The following is a 21,019-nucleotide window of genomic DNA, read 5'->3' as shown; positions in this document are numbered from 1 at the left end:
GGAGGCCAGGCCCCTGCCTGTTCCCAGGGGTCCTGAAAGCCGACAGGAACCAGGTCTGGCACCTGCTCTCTGGACCACCTGCACTGCTTGTTCCTCTTTCTCTCTTCAGAACTTTTTCTTCCACTGGGCTAGCTGTGGGCCACACAAGCCCAGCCCTCCTGGTGGCTGGAGCGGGACCACCCAGGCCAACTCCCTGACCAGGGTAGCTCATGCAGGCTTAGCTAGGACCCCACATTCTCCCTGTCAGATGGGTGATAGAGGGCCAGCCACCCTTGTTGGGGTGGGGGGATGTTTTTAGAGAAGGAGGTTCTGTAGACACCCCAAAGAGGCAGCTCCAAGTACAAAGGGGCTGACTCTAAAGGCCTTGCCCTCACTAGGCTGCTGTTTCATGTGTTTAGAAGATGCATTCACAGACTGGGCTTAGTGGCTCACACCTAAATTCCAGCTCTTTGGGAGGCTGAAGCAAGGGGCTTACTTGAGGCCAGGAGTTCAAGACCACCCTGGGCAACAAATGAGACCCTGTCTCCACTAAAAATAAATGAAATTTTAAAAAGTTGCATTTGCATCACAAGGCAGAAAGTCACCAGCGTCCTCAGATGTGTACATCCCTTTGGGAGGCTCCCTCCAGCTGGGAGCTCATGGAGGCCACAAAGGAATCCCCAAACGGCGCCCTTCCCCTCCAGCACACACACATATCCCAGCAGAAAGCCCTGGGCTAAGGGACAGTCTTGAGCATTTGTGTTCTGAGGGTGTCATTAGTCTCCACCACAGGATTGGTTGTGTTTTCTTAGTGGCTCAGGCACGCATGCAGCCAGTACTGAGCTCAGTGCCCAGTCCTGTACTGAGGACACAGTAGTGGCAAGACAAACCCGGCCCTGCCCAGAGAGAGGGAGGTGTGGGAGATAAGTTGACCAACCATCAAACAGCTCCATTGCAGATTGAGAGAAGGGTCTGGAAGGAAATAAACCAAGGCTGGAACAGAGGAGACGGTGGCGAGGCTGGTGGGTAGTATCTGGCTTAGGTCAGGATATTGGACACCCTAAACTATCCAGTGAGGCATGGGGTCCCCCAGCCAGATGACAAGGGCTTTGAAGTTAGGCCTGCCTGTGCTGTGTGTCTTTGGCATGTGCTCATCTCTGTGTGCCTCAGTTTCCCCCTTTGGAAAGTATGGGAGAGGGATAGCTGTACCCCAAACTGTGGTATGAACAGAAAGGTCAGGTGTTTGGCTAAGAATGAGGACTGTGGAGCCATAGACTGCTTAGGCTGAATCCCAGCTCTGACTTTTACTGGTTCTGTGGCCTTAGGTAGGTTCCTCAGTTTCCCCATTTGAAATGGTGATAATAAACCCTACCTCTTAGGGTTGTTGAAGAGAGTAAATGAGGTAATATGCTTAAGTGCTTGGCATTGCTCCTAATACTAATTTATTATTAAAAGTTGTGGCTGGCTGTGACTCACACCCGTCTGTAATCCCAGCACTTTCGGAGGCCAAGGCGGGCAGATCATGTGGTCAAGAGATAGAGACCATCTTGGCCAACATGGTGAAACCCCGTCTCTACTAAAAATACAAAAATTAGCTGGATGTGGTGGTGCGCGCCTATAGTCCCAGCTACTCAGGAGGCTGAGGCAGGAGAATTGCTTGAACTTGGGAGGCAGAAGTTGTAGTGAGCCAAGATCGCGCCACTGCACTCCAGCCTGGCAACGGAGTGAGAATCCGTCTCCAAAAAAAAAAAGGTTGCATGTCACACAGGGGGAACTTGGATGCTTAGTGTGCTCTGTGTGTCTGGGGACCCAGGGATTAAGGCCTTGACTTCCCCTTTCATCCCAGCCTGCCACTGGCCTTACCACGCCCCTGCTGTGTGTGAGGCACTCTGGTATGAGGGAAGTCGTGCCCAATCTGCCTGGTTCCTTCCATCACAGGAGTCTTGGAAAGCCGTGGGTGTGTTCTGACTGCGTGTGTTTCTGTAACAGGATCTTCAGCTGGGGCAGGCAGCTGGGAAGGTCAGGATGAGGGGGAAGGAAGGCAAGCCTGTGGCACCTGCCATCTGCACCCTTCACTGGAGTGGGCAGGCCCTGCCCACGTCCCTGCCTGAGGCCTGGGGTCTGGAGGCCGGGCTCCTTGTTGGTTATGTAAGCTCAGCCCGCCCCCTGCAGCTGGCTGTCCTGCAGCACGTGGCCATGGCACCCACTGGCTGACTGGTGGTGCCTCCCTCCATGGAAGGACAGAGAGCAGCTCCTCTCACCCAGGAAACTGCAGGACTCACGGCCCCTCAGCAGGCCTAAGGAGGGCATGGGGGTCTGAGAGGGAAGGACCAGCTGTCCCAGCCTCTCCTGAGTGGGTTAACTTTCCAGGACGCACTGTGAGCTCCCTTCCCTCCAGCCCGTGGTTCTCGGGGGAGAAGGGAAGGGTGGAAGTTGTCTTCATTTCACAGAGTGAGTCAGTGCATTCATTCATTCACAAACTCACAGTGACAGACACCACGTGACATCCTTAGACTCAGGGAGCCCTTGGTCTAGGACAGAGAATGAGCAAGTAGATCCTTAGAGATTGGGATGTGTCTGGTGAGGAGACAGGGCAGGTGGAGCGTTGCCTGGGCGTGTGTGTATCTTGGGTGTGTGTGTGGGATGGGGGTGGAGTGCTGCTATAGAAAGGGGTCAGGAGAGGCTTCTCAGAGGAGACTTTTTTCTTTTCTTTTCTTTTGAGATGGAGTTTTGCTCTTTTTGCCCAGACTGGAGTTCAGTGGCGTGATCTTGGCTCACTGCAACCTCCGTCTCCTGGGTTCAAGCAATTCTTCTGTCTCAGCCTCCCTAGTAGCTGGAACTACAGGTGGTTGCCACTACACCTGGCTGATTTTTTTATTTTTAGTAGAGACAGGGTTTCACCAAATTGGTCAGGCTGCTCTCAAACTCCTGACCTCAAGTGATCTGCCTGCCTCAGCCTCCCAAAGTGCTGGAATTATAGGCGTGAACCCCTGCACCTGGCCACGAGGTGACTTTTGAGTTGAGACCTGAATGACAAGTCAGCTTCAGGAGAGGAGGGAAGCTGTCCGGTGAGGGAAGAGCAGTTGCAGACCCGGGGGCAGGAACAAACCACAGAGCCCGCGGAGTGGCTGGGAGGCGTGTGTGAGCCCATGATGAGCCCAGGCGGAGGGCTGGATCAGGGGGCCTTGTCCTGGGCTGAGGAGTTGAGGTTTTACTCTCAGTGCAGAGTGGAAACCTGTGTCAGCAACTGGCCCACTCCTCAGCACATCTCCTAAGCCAATGGTGCGCCTGCCTCGGGTCTGAATGGCAGGAACTGCACAGGACATGGGTTTTCCTTCCACAGTAGTGGGTGATCTCAGGGAGTCTCCCTACATACTGGTCCCCACCAGGTCTCCTGTGTGCCCGCCATAAGTATATAGTTCTGAAGTGCTGACTGGTGGTGGGAAACCCAACCTGGAAATTGTCCCAGCCTTTCCACCCTAGGCAGGGACAGGCCAGTGCCGCCTGAGCAAAGGCTTAGGGCAGCCCATAGACCAGGCTGCAAGAGTGAGGCCGTGGAGATGGTCCTAGAGCAGCACCTGCAGGAGCCTGGCTCCGTCAGCCAGTGCCTGTCCTGGGCATTGTTGATGATGATGAGCCCGAGGCTGCTGGGGAATGTGCCCTCTTCAGCTCTACAGCTCCAACCCCCAACGCGATCTGCGTTTTGCAGGCCTCTGGGTTACTGAGAGGTTGGTGGGGGTGGAGGGTGCCCAGTGGTTGTTCACTGGGAAAAACTCACCACCAGCATCTCTTCATTTTTCCCAAGGAGTCACAGGCAGAGGTTTTTCCAAACAGGCTCAGTGGCCGGAAGTCCCCGCGTGGGCTTCTGACTGACTGCAGAGGCAGCTGCAGCCCTCCCCTTGGGCTGGCTGGTATCACTGCCCCTTTCTGTGTCCAGGCCTCCCGCCACCCACCCGCTGTCCCCAAGAGTGCCTGGGGAAGCTCCCAGTCTAGCAGGGGAGAGGGTTCCCCAGTGCAGAGTGGGCGGGAAGCCCAGGGCCTGTGACCGGTGTCACAGGGCGTCTGAAGATGTTGCTCCTGGAAGGTGGTTGAGTAGCCACGGAGCTGACTTTGGAGTCTCCTTTAGGAGGCTGACTCTGAAGGTCGTGGTGGCTCAGCAGTGAAAGAGGAGGATCCCCACAGTGTGTGACCTATGTGGTCACTCAGGGATGTGATCTCTCTGACCCTCCTCTTCCTTGTCTTGGGTTGTGGGTCCCGATCGTATCCCCTTCCCAGGGATGTCCTAGGGTTTCAGTGAACTTGGGCACATAAGGGGGTTACCTGAGGTCACTGCCTAGTAAATGGCAGCTGTCGGTGGGCTTCCTGCCGAACGTTGGGACACCATAGTTACAGGCTTGTGCCAGGAGCCCCAGCTTCCTGCCACCCCTCACCATGTGCCTCAGAGTTCTCCTTTGACAACCCTCCATCTGGCTGTCCTGTCCCTCAGGGTGTGGGCGTGGGGTTCCTTCCTTCCTTCAGCCCATGTTCACTGAGCACCTGCTGGCCAGGCCCCAGGGAGCCACCCAGGTGGCTGCCACCACAGCCGGGCTGGGCTGTATAACTAATGCTGTCATGAGAGACTTTCCTTGGAGCCTGACTTCCCTCCCAGCCCACCTGCTGCCTCTGGGCTCCTTGTGGGCCACCAGCAGCAGTAATTGCTGCTTTTCTTTTTTTCATTTAACTTTTTGTTTTGTTTTTTTGTTCTTTCAGACAGAGTCTCATTCTCTGTCACCCAGGCTGGAGTGCAGTGGCGTGATCTCACTCACTGCAGCCTCCACCTCCTGGGTTCAAGCTGTTCTCCTGCCTCAGCCTCCCTAGTAGCTGGGATTCCAGGCACACACTACTAATTTTTTTTTTTTTTTTTTTTGAGATGGAGTCTTGCTCTCTGTCACCCAGGCTGGAGTACAGTAGCGTGATCTCAGCTCACTGCAGCCTCTGCTTCCCAGGTTCAAGAGATTCTCCTGCCTCAGCCTCCTGAGTGGCTGGGATTACAGGCATATGTCACCACACCCAGCTAATTTTTGTATTTTTAGTAGAGATGGGGTTTCGCCATGTTGGCCAGGCTGGTCTCAAACTCCTGACCTCAGGTGATCTGCCGACCTCGGCCTCCCAGAGTGCTGGTATTACAGGCATGAGCCACTGCGCCTGGCCCATTTAACTCTTTTTTGATGGACATTTTCAGACATAAGAACGTATGAGCCCGATGGACCGACCCACTTTCCAGCTTCAGAACTGAAGACTACGTGGCTGGTCTGTCCCTGTCTATCCCCATGCCACTGTCACCACATTATTTTGCAGCACTTCTAAGATAGTTATCATTTTACCTACACATAGCTTCTGAAACTCGGCTCCAAGCCAGCACCCTCTGTCCTCCACTGTCTTCTGCCCCAGACTCAGGATCAGACCACCGGGAAAGTGGCCAGATAGAGGCTGTGCTCTCTTGTGGCTCTGAACCCAAGAGGGGTTGCTGGGTGTGGTGCTCAGAGAAGAGCCAGCTCCACCCCCAGCACCCCGAATAGTCATCCTGGTTAAAGGAGGCCACTGCCCTAGAAGGGGGTCCCCCAGAGGCCCGGAGAAGGGGCTGGGGTCCTTCTTTGTTCATTGGTTCCTGGGCTACTTCACTGGCTACTCCATCTCTGTGTTCATTTGCTTTTAAATGATGAGCACAGATTTATTTTCCCCCTTTCTTGTGTAAAAGGTAGCATTCATGAGCACACTGTTCTGCACCTTGCTTTTTTCATTTGTGTCTTGAGGAAAACTCTTCCCTGTTGGCTCAGAGAGCGCACACTCATTCTCTGTGGCTGCAGCGTTCCGCTGCGTGGATGAACTGTGGGTTACTGGCTGGTGCCTGTTGGTGGATATTGGAGTCGGTTTCAGTTCTGCATTTGCAAACTGCTGCAGCGACTATCTTTACATGTATATGATTTTGCATCTTTGTAAGTATACCTGTAGGATTAATCTCCAGGTATGGAATTGCTGGATCAAAGGGTATATGCTTTTTTTTTGTTGTTGAGATGGAGTTTCGCTCTGTTGCCCAGGCTGGAGTGCAGTGGCTCTGTCTCGTTACAACATCCATCTCCCAGGTTCAGGCAGTTCTCCTGCCTCAGCCTCCTGAGTAGCTGGGATTACAGGTGTGCGCCACCACACCCAGCTAATTTTTGTATTTTTAGTAGAGACTGGGTTTCACCATGATGACCAGGCCGGTCTCAAACTCCTGACCTCAGGTAATCCGCCTGCCTCGGCCTTGGCCTCCCAAAGTGTTGGGATTACAAACGTGAGCCACCATGCTTGGCACATTTGTACTTTTGACTGGTCTTGCCAAATTGGCTTTGAGAGGGAACCATGTCCTTGGTCAGGTCCTTTTTTATCTCTAAGCCTCCTCTGGAAAGTTGGGGAGATAATTTTGACTTCTCAAGCCTATTAGGAACTGGAAACGAGATCAAGTGTGTCAATCACTTAGTCTTGGGACTAGGGGCAAAGTTACGGCTCCACTGATGAAGCACAGTAGAAGGACCCAAGCAGTGTGTGTTCTCTTCCCCCATCCTTCTCTGCTGAGTGCCTCCAGGGATTGTGGGGGTGGTGGGAGAGGGTGGGGATGATCAGTGTTTGGACATACGGGGCAGTGGCTGGAAGGAGGGGGTCCGAAGCACAGACCTGGATTCACACTCCCACTCTGGGATGAGGGACTTTTCCTCCTCAGGGCGTCTGTCTCCCCCTGTGAGAGGCAGTGCGTGTGTCAGCAGTTGCTCTCACCTGTAAGTCCAGAAACAGACCCTTGCAGGGTTCATAGCAAAGGAATGTGTGGGGAGGATGTCACAGCAGGTAGACACCTGGGCCCTCAGATGGGCGGGAGTGAGGCCACTGGATTCCCTATGTAGAGAGCTCCCCAAATACAGGAAGAAGGCTAGAGGCAAGAAGAGCCTTCCCCACCCAGGAAACCTGACCTGTGCCATGCAGTGAATATACAGAGTCCTCACGCAAAGACCTGAGAGTTGTGTAGGCTGCCGCGTGGAGTGTATACAGGGAGTCCAGAGGCGAGTGGCTGGTGTAAGCCCTGCTCTCAAGGGACCTCTGGGGTAGCTGGGGCCTCCATGGGTGTCATTCTCCAGTTGCTCTAGGATTGGACTTAGAGATCTGGGTTTGAGTACACATCAGCCTGCCCTGGACCCCCTTCAGTAAAGATACTCCCATGAGAAATGCCTGGCCTTGGGAAGCCGGCTGCATTGAGCCTCACGTGACTGATGAGACTCTGATTCTGTGTGGAGCAGCCTGGGGAAGGGCTTGGAGGCGAGAGTGAGGACAGTCCGCACATGGGTGGTGTAGCTGTGTGGTTTTGCAGGGACAGAGACCATGTAGCAGCGCATCTGCAGAGGTAGTGAGGCCTTGGGTGCGTGGGGCTCCCACAGAAAGCTCTGTGCATGCTCTTCTGCCTCCTCCTCCCCATTTCAGGCCACAGGAGGCCTTGTGTGGTTCTATCCCTCTCCTGCTTCCCAACTCAGGCCACGGCATTGTGGGAACGCAGGAAGGAACTGGACATCATCCAGTGAAGGTGCGCAGAAGGCATTTGCCCCAGGCTGGCTCTGGGCTGAGCACAGCCATTCGTGACCTCATCATGTGCACACTTTCACTGTCTGAGTGCAGGGCACCCAGAAGCCTGCCATAGACAAGAAGGGATCTTCCCTGAGTTTACCCCGCTGGTCCTGTCTCAGTTGGGGACTTAACCTGTGCTGACTTCAGAGACCCACCCCAGCCCCACCTTCGTGTTCATTCAGTCAACACATATTTATTGAGCACTTATTGTGTGCCCGGTAAAGACCCTTCTGAGGATATTTCTGTGGAAAAAAGGGTAAGAGTTCTTCCCTCATCATAGCATAAATGCACAAGATTATTATGCTTACTGCTAGGTCATGAGAAATGCCAGCTAGAGAAGGAAGCAGGGATTCATAGTGATAAAGGGACTGACTTTTCGGAGGGTGACCAGGGAAAGCCTTTGAGGAGGTGACTTGGGAGCGGAGACCTGGAGGCAGGGAGGGAGGGAGCTGTGGGAATGTGAGGAAGATGTGTGCTCTGGGCAGGAGGTGACAGGTGCCAAGGCCCTGAGGCACTGTGTCCAGGTGGCTCTGCCACTGGCAAGAATCAGGACCTCAGTGACTGTAGCAGCCCCTCCCCAGTGCCCGCAGGCGAGGTCTGGCTGTGCAGCTCTCCCAAGTGCCTGTTGCCTCCCCTACTTCCTAAGCAGGACCCCGGCCCCTCCAGCCTCCTTGCTGACACTCTCGTCTCACACTCCAGGTTCCGATCTGCATAGCTCACTGCTGGATGTATCAGGCAGCCTCCTGCACCTGCACTTTCTTCACAAAGTTCCCTCTGCCTGGGACACCTTTTGCATCTTTGCCGTCTGAGACTTTTTCAGATGCTTCCCTCTGCAGCTCATCCAGCCTGGCTATCCTCCCTGCCTTCATGTCCCCTCCCTCCCTCCCTCCTTCTCGCATAGCCTGATGCTGTTCTGCCACTGCCCCTGGATTTGTCTCCCTGACTGTGCAGAAGGCTCTGGGACAGAGCTAGCTTGTGGGGGATGGGACCACTGCCTATTAGAGACATTTGGGGACTGTCCCAGGGGTGAGTGCACCCCAGGCTGGGCCAGGCACCCACACCTCTCCCGCCCAGCACTGGCACCTGCAAAGGGCCTCTGGAGGTTGGGTCTTCCTACAGGCACCAGGAAGAAACTTAGGAGGGCAGCCCTGCTGAGGGCCAGGACCTGTTCTCCACATCCTGGAAACCCAACAGAGAAAGTCTCTCTGGCAGTCTCTCTGGCAGTGTCTCTATCTTGAGGTTCGAGAAGGCTGCATTTCTAGGCTCCCACAACCTGTCTGTCCAGTTTGAAGCCAGGGGCCCGAGGACTTCAGGGTACTGATGCAGGACAGAGACAGGCCTGATTCAAGCCTCCCTCAGCCCCTCCCGGAGGTGTGGCCTCAGAAGACCATCCCCTCTGTAGCATGGTGGAGGCTGGAAATCCTACTCTGCAGGATTATGATGAGGATTAAATGCAGTAATGTGGTAATCAAGCGTTTGACAGAGTGCCTGGTAGGGAAGGGATTCAATAAAGAGCTGCTCACGCCATTCCGTGCAGGGAGCGCTTTAGGGCATGTTTTAGAATTTTAGAGCATGTTTCACTACCTGAGTAGCTCCATGCAGCTTCAAGGCCCTGGCGTCCCTCTCCCCTGCCTGCAGGCTTCCTTGTTCACTGGACCTTCCCTCCAAGTCCCCTCAGTAATCTTCCTAAGCATGGAGTGGGCCCCTCCTCAGAATGCCCCCATTCACCTTCAGGGTCTACTGCAGTGGCCAGATGTGAGCTCCTCCTCTGTCCACTCGCTCACCTTCTTTGTGCCTGTCTTGGCCCTTTCTCTGTGCCTGGCTCCTTGCGGGGCAATGTTAGGGAAACAGTGTGGACCACAGACCGCCCCATGCTGTCTTCCTGGGGCCCATAGTTCTAGGAAGGAGACCAGGTCAGGCCTGGTGCCCAGTGGGGGAGATAAACAGATCTCCAGATGGTGACAACTCGAGGGGATAGGGCTGAGACGGGAGCCTACAGGGTGGCGCCTGACCTACCGTGGGGGTCATGGAGGGCTTCCTGACGAAGGCCCCCCTTAAGCTGAGAATTGAAGAAGGAGTAAGAAATGAGAGCATGTACCATGTAATATGTAAAGGGGAGGGAGAATGTGAGGTGCTAGGAAGCACCAGGCCCTTCTGGGAAAGGGACAAATTTCTGGTGTGACCAGAGCAGGTTGCCTAGTGAGTGGAGAGGTCCAGATTTTTCAATTTCTTTTTTCTTTCCCCAATGATTTTAGAAATCCTCCCATGAGAGGTCCAGATTTTTTGACAAGGCTGAAAGGTGGCCCCTGAGACCTGACTGTACCTGTCTGCCTGGCCTTAATGGAGTCCAGTGCGTGCACAGCCCCCTCCTCGCTCTCACACATCATCTGTGTGCTCCTTCCACAGCAGAGAAGAACCCCTGGAGGGCAGGGACCAGGTCAGAGTCATCTCTGTCTCCCTAGCGCCAGCACAGAGCTTGGCATGAGTAGGTTTTGGGGGCTGGGCTTGGTGGCTCACACCTGTAATCCCAACATTTTGGGAGGCTGGGGCAGGAGGATCACTCGAGCCCAGGAGTTCAAAACCAATCTGTATAACATAGTGAGACCCCATCTCTACTTAAAGAAAAGAAAAAAGAAAACTAGCCAAGCATGATGGGGCATGCCTGTAGTCCCAGTTACTCTGGAGGTTGAGGTGGGAGGATCACTTGAGCCCAGGAGTGCAAGGCTGCAGTGAGCTATAATTGAGCCACTGAACTTCAGCCTGGGTGACAGACGGGGACCCCCCCAAAAAAACATGTTTTGGGAAATGTTTACCAGATGAGAGGAAAGATGGTACCTAAGCTGGAAGTCTCCTATAGTTGAAGCCTGACACAGAACGGTTGAAGCAAGAAGAGGAGATGTGTTGTCTTATCGATCTGAAGGGTCCTGAATAGTGTGGTGTCAGGCCTGGCTGGATCCAGAGTCTCAAACAGTGTCTCTTTAATCTCTGAGCTTGGCTTTCCTCTGAGCTTGGCTTTCCTCTGAGCTGGCTTCATTCTCAGGAGGTTGCTCCACCCTGGTGGGTACAGGGATGGCTGCTAGTAGCTTTAGAAATGGCATGCCGTCTTAACCACCCCAGTGGGAAGAGAGTTCCATCTCAGGCCTTAGGACCGGCTGTGGCTGGCTCCGTAACCTTCCTGTCCCCGACCAGTCAGTGTATCAGAGGTTGCCCTGTCCACTCCTAGAACCTTTCAGGAGGACAGTGGGGAGTCAAGGTAATATGGACAGGCCTGCCCAGGATCCTGAGGTGACCTGCCCAGGACAGGCCTGCCCAGGTCCTGAGAGATGGGGTGACCAAGGCTGGTCCACCCAGCAGGAGACAGGAGAAGTGGGCCATTCTGGCCTCAGACCCTTTGTCCTTTCACAGACCCCACACCAAGGCAGAGCTCCCTGTAGGATGAGTTTCTCACCTGACCTGAAATCTCTACCCGTGGGGCTGCTGCAAGTGCACAGGCTTCAGGGCAGGTGGCCCAGACCCCCTGCACCCCAGGCTCTTGCCCGAAGTTGTGTAGGTTAACCGCCCAGACAGGGCAGGAGGGTGCTCAAGTCATGGAGGTTCAGACAAGTGTGGAGAGTCCTGCAGAGAGGCCCAGCACCAGGTTCCGGGCTGCTTGTGGAGACGCTGTCCCGCATGGGCCGGTCACCCACCTGCCATGAGGCTCCAGCTGAGACGCCTGTGGAACCTGTGAGGTGGAACGATGATGATGGTGCCCCCTTGTGGGATAGGTGTATGTGGCAGGCACAGAGTGCTGGCAGCAGCTGTATAATACACAGTTCTGGGGGGCAGGAACGGGGGCCCTTCCTGTGTGCCCTGCAGTGCTGAGTGCCAGGCTGGGTGACATCACCACACCCGCCTGGGGGAAGTGCTGGTGACGCAGCAAGGAGGTGCAGGGCGGTCACCACTCTGTGCTGTTAGGCAACAGAGTGGGGATTGGAACCCAGGCCCCTGGCTTTGAGCCCCCCATGCATGTGTGCTGTGGGGGAATGGGACTCTGCCATGTTGATGGTTATTTATTGTCGTGAACAAGAGCTCAGGCCTGGTTTCCCGGTTTGACTTTACTGCACCCTTGCCCTACCTCCCCGGCTTGAGAATTCCGGAAAATACCACAATGAGTGTTTCTGAAATTATGTAAATAATATTTGCCTCCATGCTGTCAGCAGAAGATGACATTTCTGTCCATTTCCATGTGTTGTGGTGTTTCCTGGCTTGGGACTCCACCAGCTATCCAGTCACCCAGGCTTGAAGCCAGATGCTTCCCAGCTTCTCCCCCAACCCTGCCCATCCCTGTGCATGTGGCAGTGACCATGTCCTGTTGACTTTATCTGCCAGAAGCCTCAGTAATGGGAGCCTTCTGAGCACAGTCACCAGGAGCAGGGCCTGGGGCCAGACTGCACAGGGGCTGGTGGTGTCGGTTTTTCTTACCTTAATGCATGAGTTGTGTAGTACTGTGGTCCTGTGTCACTTAATGATGATACATTCTGAGAACTGCATTGTTAGGGGATTTCATGGTCGTGTGAACATCCTAGTGGACATACACAGACCTAGGTGGCATAGCCTACTGCACACCTGGGCCACCTGGAATAGCCTCGTGCTCCTGGGCTACACACCTGCACAGCACGTGGCTGCACTGAGTACCCTCCGCAGCTCTAACACAGTGGTAAAATAAGTATTTGTGTATATGAACATAGAAAAGGGACAACAGTAAGGGCCAGGCCCGGTGGCTCATCCCTCTAATCCCAACACTTTGGGAGGCCAAGGTGGGCAGATCACGAGGTCAGGAGTTCTAGACCAGCCTGGCCAACATAGTGAAACTCTGTCTCTACTAAAACAAAAAATTAGCCAGGTGTGGTGGCAGGCACCTGTAATTTCAGCTACTCAGGAGGCTGAGACAGGAGAATTGCTTGAATCCAGGAGGTGGAGGTTGCAGTGAGCCAAGATTGCGCCGCTGGGCGACAAGAATAAAACTCTGTCTCAAAAAAAAAAAAGAGAGAGACAATAAAAATATAGTGGAGGAATCTTACAGGACCACTGGTTACATATGCGGTCCGTCATTGAAGTGTTTTTATGCGGCTCATGACTGTACCTGTATATGCCAAAGTATTCAAAAGATACAAAAAGCTGGATAAAGATTCAACATAAATAAATGATCAATGTTCGCGGTGATGAATATGCTGATTACCCTAACTCAGTTTGTATGCATTTATCAAAATATCACATGTACTCCATAAATATGTACAATAATTTTCAATAAAATTAAATAAACATTTTTAAAAAGGTATACAGAGAGAAGTAAATTTTCCTCCCTGTCCTCCTTCAGCTTTGCTAGCTCCCCTTCCTAAAAGCAGCCATCTAGTTTATTATACGTCCTTCCAGAAGATCTTTGATGGAGCTCAGCTGACAGTCCACAGCAGCCACAGCCCAGGCCAGCTGACAGAGTTTGTAAATAAAGTTTTATTTGCACATGTCTGGGCTCATTTGTTTATATGCCATCTATTACTCTTCGTGCTACAAGGCAGAGCTGAGTCGTTGCTGCAGAGCCTGGTCTGACCATGCCTGCTAAAGTCAAGGCAGGGTGGTAGAGGCAGTGGCAGTAGCAGCAGTGGCAGCAGCAGGCTCAGAGGCACCGGTTGGGTTCGCAGCAAGCAGACGGGGTTGACTCAGTGTGTTTGCCAGAGTTGGAACCTAAGCCTCTTAAAATGGCAGATGATTTGGACTTTGAGACAGGAGATGCAAGGGCCTCGGCCTCCTTCCCAATGCGGTGCTCAGCATTATGTAACAATGGCTTCCTGGTGCTCAAAGTCTGGCCCTATAAGATTGTCAAGATGTCTACTTTGAAGACTGGCAAGCACGGCCGCGCCAAAGTCCACCTGGTTGGTATTGACATCTTTACTGGGAAGAATATAATGTGGGTGTCCCCAACATCAAAAGGAATGATGTTGATTGGCGTCCAGGATGGGTACCATCACTGCTCCAGGACAGCAGGGAGGTGTGAGAGGAGCTTCATCTGCCTGAGGGAGACCTTGGCAAGGAGGTGGAGCAGAAGTCCGATTGTGGAGAAGGGATTCAAGGCCAGCTCACTTCCAGCTCCTTTGTGTTCATTCTAAAATAACAAAATAACACCTGCATTGCAAAGCGTGATTATTTGAGCCTGGTTGCCATCACAGTCACATGGGGGCCTGTTAAAATCTGGGCTCCTGGGCTCTAGCTAGGACCTCCTGACTCTGGTGCTCTGTGAACCCAGCTCACAGATGCCTGATTTATGTGGTGGACACTGGGCACAGAAAGGTCGTCTCCAGCCAGAGGTCAGCATGGTTGTCAGGGAGCAACCCTAAATATTCCTGCCTCTGGGCTCGTCTGGACATCCTCCCTCCCCATCCGTCTTCTGAGAGCTGACGCCCTCCCACCATGTCGCCTGCCCCACACAGTGTTGCTTCCTGGTGTTTTGACTCCCACTTGGATGACTGTGTCTGTTTCCCCCTCCCTGCTCCAGGCTGGCACGGATGGCGTGAGTCATCACCGCCCCCTGGTGCCCAACCTGTCCTTGCATCTCGTGGGTACCATTGCACCTGTGTTCAAATGCCAAACATCTCTCTGCCTGTCATCTGATGCCTGGCATCAGGTTTCTGTCTGTCCCTTTGTAAGGGCCACAGCCCAGCGAGAGGGGGAGGCAAGCTCTGTTTGGCCTTCATTGTCTCCCTGGGGAGCTGGCCACCACCTGCTGGGCGAGTGGCAGAGCCCCATCCCTGCAGCAGCAAGGCCCTGCCCACCGGCTGCTGCACAGCGGTGTCTCTCCCTGTAGCTCATGCCTTTCACCATTCCACCCAGGGCTCCCCACACCCTGCCTCCGCCCCTGGCCCTTCCTCCTCCTCAGGCCAGACAAGGGAGCTGAGCTCTGGTTTCAGAGCAAGACAGGCCTGGGATGTGTTCCAGTCCTGCCCCTTCCTGGCTCCATGACTTAGGTAGGTGTCTTTCCCTCTCCAAGATTGCTTCCCTGATAAGATGGAGATCTGGTTATGCCAGCATCATAGGCATATGATGAGCTGGCTAAGTGAAATTGTGCATAGAAAGTACTTAGAAGCTAGGCAAGGCAGCGTATGCCTGTAATTCCAGCGCTTTGAGAGGCTGAGGCGGGAGGATTGCTGGAGGCTAGGAGTTCAATACCAGCCTGGGCAACATAGCAAGACCTCGACTCTGTTTTTTTAAAAAAAACTATGTGTTACACAGAGTAAGTTTCTGATACTGGGAAGTGACTGCCAGTATCACCACCACCATCATTGTCTTTTTCTCTTGTTTCTCCTGCTGACTGAGGCAGCACTGTGACATTGGTGCCACCTACTTCATGGGTGCACTCACATCCCTTGGTGTCTACGACTCCATAGGTGTCCCTTTGAGAGAGGGAAAGAGCGTTGCTGTGATCACTTATTATAACCTCAGCAGGCCAGGGATGGAACTCAGGTCTTCTTATTCCAAGCCATTCCCTCTGCACACCCATCCCCAGCACAGGCTTGCTTTTTAGAAAATACAAACACTCATATTCTGAACACACCTCTCCACCTCCTCTCTGATAGCCATTTGAATTCTGGCCCCTGCTTAATAGGTCTTTAGAGCCTCGGACTTGAGCAAATGCATCTGAGCCCTGACCTTAAGACTCACACTCACACACTTGCCCCCCCCATGTACACGTGTGCACATCTTGCATTGACTGCATGCTGGGTAAAACACAACAGGAATGTAAAAAAGCTAAGGAGCACTTATGCATTGTTTATTTTTCTTTCTTTTTTTTGAGACGGAGTTTCACTCTTGTTACCCAGACTGGAGTGCAATGGCGCGATCTCAGCTCACCACAACCTCCGCCTCCTGGGTTCAGGCAATTCTCCTGCCTCAGCCTCCTGAGTAGCTGGGATTACAGGCACGCACCACCATGCCCAGCTAATTTTTTGTATTTTTAGTAGAGACGGGGTTTCACCATGTTGACCAGGATGGTCTCGATCTCTTGACCTCGTGATCCACCCGCCTCGACCTCCCAAAGTGCTGGGATTACAGGCGTGAGCCACCGCACCCGGCCTCTTTTTTTTATTTTAAGAGACAGAGTCTCACTCTATTGCCTAGGCTGGAGTACAGTGATGCAGTCACAGCTCACTGCAGCCTCAAACTCCCAGGCTCAAGCTACCTTCCCACCTCAGCCTCCCAAGTCACTGGGACCACAGGCACACGCTGATTTTTCTGTTTTTGTTTGTTTGTTTCGTAGAGACAGGGTCTCACTTTGTTGCTTAGACTGGTCTCAAACTCCTGGCTTTGAGTTATCCTCTTACTTCAGCCTCCCGAGTAGCTGGGATTACAGACATATACCACTACGCCTGGCTAATTTTTAAATTTTTGGTAGAGACAGTATCACCATGTTACCCAGGCTGGTCTCAAACTCCTGGCCTCAAGTGATCCTCTTGCCTCAGCCTCCCAAGTAGCTGGGACTCACAGGCACACACCACCATGCCCAACTGATTTTTTAGTTTTTTGTGGAGACAGGGTCTCCCTATGTTGCTCAGGCTGGTCTTGAACTCCTGGGCTCAAAGGAACCTCCTGCCTTGGCTTCCCAAAGTGCTGGGATTGCAGATGTGAGCCACCACCCCTGGACCAAGTGAGCATTTATGTGTGTGTGCTAAGCACTGGTTCTAGGGAGGGACCCTGCTAACTCACTCGCCACATAACCCTGGGAGTTAGTTACGCTCATCCCCATCTTAGGGATAAAACAGTTGAGGCCCAGAGGTTACATTGTTTTGCTTAAGAGTTTGAGTTGGGAGCTAGGATTTGACTCCAGGCAGTCTCGCCCCCAAAATGCATGCTCTTAACCATGTTGCAAGACCCCATATCTCAGGTGGGAACTGTGAGGTGCTGTGAAGCCCATCTAAGGTCACTGAGTGTGTAAGAGAGACAGCAAAGGTCCCAGCCCCATCCCTGAAGGCCACAGCTCTAACCACTGCACAGCCCTTCCCTTTGGAACCTGGCTCTGAGCTCCAGCCTCAGCCCTACACCAGAGCCTTTGCAAGAACTGCAGGCCTGCCTGCGGAATGGGGGTTCTGTGGCTGTGCCCATCCAGTTCCTCGGAACCTACCCCTTTATGAGACTTCAGTTACTTTGCCTGGAAACCATGACTGGCTAAGATCACCTGCTTTCTGCCTTCTTAAATGAGGCGCTGGGTATCACGTGACCTTTTCCATGTCCCTCATGGGGTCATACGGGCTGTGACATGGTGTGGTCTGGTGGGTCCGAGCTGGCCCTGCAGTCAGACCTGGTGGGCCCATCACCTCTCCTCTGAGTCCGCGCTGAGTGCAGATACTGAGGTGTGAAATGCCTGGGGTGGCGTCCCTCACGTGGTTAGTGCTCAGTGTGCCAGAGTCAGTTGTTTTGACCCACACCTGCACATGAACTATCTCCTGCTGCCACTCTCTTCATTCTCAGCCACCTCCTCACAATATTTTAAATGAGCAGGTGTGTATAGGGGCCATTCCTGGGGCCAGCCAGTTGCTTGTCATGCAGCCTTGGACAAGTCATCACCCCCTGCCCCATTTCTCCTCTCTCGTTTTTTTTTCTTAAATTTTTTTTGTAGAGACTGGCTTTGTTGGTAAAGCTGATCTCGAACTCTTGGCCTCAAGTAATCCTCCTGCCTTGACTTTACAAAGTGCTGGGATTGCAGGCATGAGCTACGCGCCCAGTCTCCTCTCTAAAGTGGGAGGGTACTAATAGCCCCTTCATGGAAGTGTTCGGGGAATTGAAGCTGTGTATTTGCATGGGAAGTGCTTGGGATGGGCCTGGTGTGGTGTGAGTGCTGTGTAAGTGAAATGCGTTCTTTGATCTGCCCATGCTGCTCTTTCTCTTTTTTCTATTAATAGATTGGTTTCTTTTTTATTTGAATACATTTAGTTTCATTTCTAAGCAATAGTATTTGTAAAATCTTAGTTTTGGTGTGCTAATTTTTTTTTTTTGAGACAGTGACTCTGTCACCCAGGCTGGAGTACAGTGGTGCCATCTCAGCTCATTGCACCCTCCTCCCAAGCTCAAGCGATTCTACTTGAGATTGCCTCAGCCTCCTGAGTAGGTGGAACTACAGGCGTGCACCACCATGTCCAGCTAATGTTTGTATTTTTAGTAGAGATGGGGTTTCGCCATGTTGGCCAGGCTGGTGTTGAACTCCTGGGCTCAAATGATCCGCCCATCTTGGCCTCTCAAAGTGCTGAGATTACAGGTGTGAGCCACTGCATCCAGCCTCTCTCCTGTATCTTAACTAAGCTTTGGGACTTGCTAATGACACTGTGGGGACACTGAAGACTAAACCTGAGCCCTGCTCTTGTTCTTTTATTGTGTCTGTTCCTACCTCAAAGATGTCTCTTGGCTTCAGAGGAAATTGACAAGATACAATTGTCATTCTTGTCTCCAGGATCACCAAGTCACTCTGAGGCCTTGAGCCCCACTCCCCAACCTCCTCTGGGATGGCTAATCCTCCTATCCCCTGGTCTCAGTTTTCCCTTCTGTAAGCACTTGGGCAGATGCGACTTCCTCAGGCTCTGCCTCTGGTGGTGACTCCTGCAAGGCCAGGCCTGGTTCCAGACCCTGTAGGTGCCCAGATGAAGGTGTGGTCTGATCACTGTGTAGGGAGTGAAGGTTGCCAGCCTAGAAACTGGGCCTCAAGCTCACCTGGAGGCTCTCGGAACAAAGAACAGGTGCCATCTTGGCCAGGCACGGTAGCTGACACCTGTAATCCCAGCACTTGGGAGGCCGAGGTGGGTGGATCACGAGGTCAGGAGTTCAAGACCAGCCTGGCCAACATGGTGAAACCCTATCTCTACTAAAAATACAAAAATTAGCCGGATATGGTGGTGCACACCTGTAATCCCAGCTGCTTGGGAGGCTAAGGCAGGAGGATTGATTGAACTGGGAGGCGGAGGTTGCAGTGAGCCGAAATTGTGCCACTGCACTACAGCCTGGGCAACAGAGCAAGACTCCTTTTCAAAAAGAAAACAGCTCTTCCACAGGAGACCTACATGCAGCTGCTTGTGCTACCGCTGTGTCTCTAGTGAGCCCTGAAAAGTTCCAGCATGTTTTGCGAGTACTCAACACCAACATTGATGGGCGCCGGAAAATAGCCTTTGCCATCCCTTCCATTAAGGGTGTGGGCCAAAGATACGCTCATGTGGTATTGAGGAAAGCAGACATTGACCTCACCAAGAGGGTGGGAGAATTCACTGAGGATATGGTGGAACATGTGATCACCATTATGCAGAATCCACGCCAGTACAGGATCCCAGACTGGTTCTTGAACAGACAGAAGGATGTAAAGGATGGAAAATATAGCCAGGTCTAGACAAAAAGCCCCGTGAAGACCTGCAGCGACTAAAGATTTGGGCTCATAGCGGGCTGTGCCACTTCTGGGGCGTCGTGTCCGAGGCCAGCACACCAAGACCACTGGCCACCGTGGGCACACTGTGGGTGTGTCCAAGAAGAAGTAAGTCATTAGGACTTGTCGGTTAATAGTTTATATACAAAAAAAAAAAGAAGAACAGGCACCATCTCAAGCACTTTATGTGCATGAAACCCAGCTGCCATTGTGTCAGGGGTTATGGTGGCATCCAGCCTGATGCCACAGCCAGCTCTGGGCCAATCTCCTTGCCCCAGCCAGGCCTACCCCCAGCCTGATCCTGGACCCTCGCGATGCTGTGACATGTTAGCAGTGCTGGGCCTGGGGCCGGACTTTCTCCACAAATGGTTTAGTTCCGTCAGTTCCCCTGCCCTGTAAAACAGCTACTCTCCTCTTCCTCATTTAAGGCTTGAGGAAGCTGAAACGTGGAGAGTTGAGAGAGTGGCTCCAGAGCTCCAGAGCCAGGGGCTAGGACTTGAACCCTGGCTTCGGCCACCACACAGGACAGCTTAGGGTGGGTCTGGCCTGGCCTGGCTCCCTGCTTCACAGAGTCGATGTGCTCCTGAATGAAGCACGTGGCACGAAGTCCATGGCAGCAATGCTCGTGTGTCATGAGAATTCCTCTTAGACTTCTGATGGTTCTTCTAATTTTGCATTTTTTTTTTGAAAAGAAGTTTGGCTCTTGTCTCCCAGGCTGGAGTGCAGTGGCGTCATCTCGGCTCACTGCAACCTCTGCCTCCCAGGTTCAAGCAATTCTCCTGCCTCAGCCTCCCCAGTAGCTGAGATTACAGGAGTGTGCCACCATGCCTGGCTAATTTTTGTATTTTTAGTAGAGGCCGGGTTTCGCCATCTTGCCCAGTATAGTATCAAACTCCTGACCCCGGATGATCCACCCTCCTCAGCCTCCCAAAGTGGTGGGATTACAGGCGTGAGCCACCGCGCCTGGCCCAGAATGATTTTTAAGGCAAAGCGTTAAATAGGATTGCAAAGAATGCCAGTTGGAATGTCATTTAGCTAAATGCTCTTCCTCACTGACACTAGAAGTGATAGGATGCGGCAGCAGCTGTGCTAAGGCTCCGAGTAGTGCTGGGCATTCAGAATCTGCAGTAACTAATGCAGTGTGAAAAGATCTGTCATTTTTTTTCTTTTATGACAGGCTCAAGGTCTGCTAAACACTTTCTTTTCTCTCATTTTTGGCCTCTGTTAATAAGAAGGAAATGCTAAATTTCAGTTTTGTTCATGAAAATAAAAAGATGAATATCTCCTCTCAAGTTCATGGACCCTTTGGGGGTTGGTAGACCCCGACTGGTTAAGATGGGGGCATGCATGGGCTTGTCCATGGCATGGGGTAGCTGCTGGAGTCCTGGGGGCTGCCTTCCCGGGCAGGGCCAGCTCCTGTGCCCTAGAGCTCCAGGGTCACCAAGCACGTGGGCTCCCTCTCTGTCTGCAGGAGGGGCACCTGCTATCTGCTGATTACCTGCAGCTCCTCCCAGGCCTCCACCCACAAGGAGGAGGAAGTGCCCAGGTGGGGACCAGGCCTGACCTCTGGGGAGGCTGGCGGCTGGTCTCTGTTGGCTTCTTTCCTCCAGCATCGTAGTTCAGCAATCCACCGCCACCCAGCACAGTGGCCAGAGAGGGCCTGATGTTAGACTCTGCCCAGGACCAGCCACCTGGTTCCAGGGAATCACCATACCTAACCCAGACCTCAGTTTCTTCCCCTAGAAAATGGGGCAGTGCTTGATGAGACCAGGGATGCAGAGCCCCTGGCCTACCAGCGTGGCGGGAGGAGTCCGCACGGAGATGTTACCGGACTGGAAGCTCTCTCAACTCCTGCTGCATCCAGCAGCAGGGGAATAGCAGCAGGGTGATGGCCCTCAGGAATCTGCCAGCAAGCCCCCTTCCTGGCCCCTTCCCTGCCCGTCCTGTCATCTCCATGCCCAAGATCTGCTGGCCCAAAGATCT

The 21,019-nt window shown here is 53.0% G+C and overlaps 1 protein-coding gene and 1 pseudogene across 1 annotated transcript in view; both read left to right on the top strand.

The window, feature by feature from the left end:
* PPP1R37 (protein phosphatase 1 regulatory subunit 37) overlaps positions 1-21,019 on the top strand; it is a 53,399-nt gene that overhangs the window by 22,684 nt on the left and 9,696 nt on the right. The window lies entirely within an intron of this gene.
* On the top strand, positions 11,278-19,432 carry LOC105713002 (small ribosomal subunit protein uS13-like; annotated as a pseudogene).

This window comes from Aotus nancymaae, unplaced genomic scaffold (assembly GCF_030222135.1).
Source record: "Aotus nancymaae isolate 86718 unplaced genomic scaffold, 86718_ANA_hifiasm-v0.15.2.pri h1tg000028l, whole genome shotgun sequence".
NCBI classification, from domain to species: Eukaryota; Metazoa; Chordata; class Mammalia; order Primates; family Aotidae; genus Aotus; species Aotus nancymaae.
Note: the sequence above shows the minus strand (reverse complement) of the source record. Positions and strands in the feature narration are given on the sequence as shown.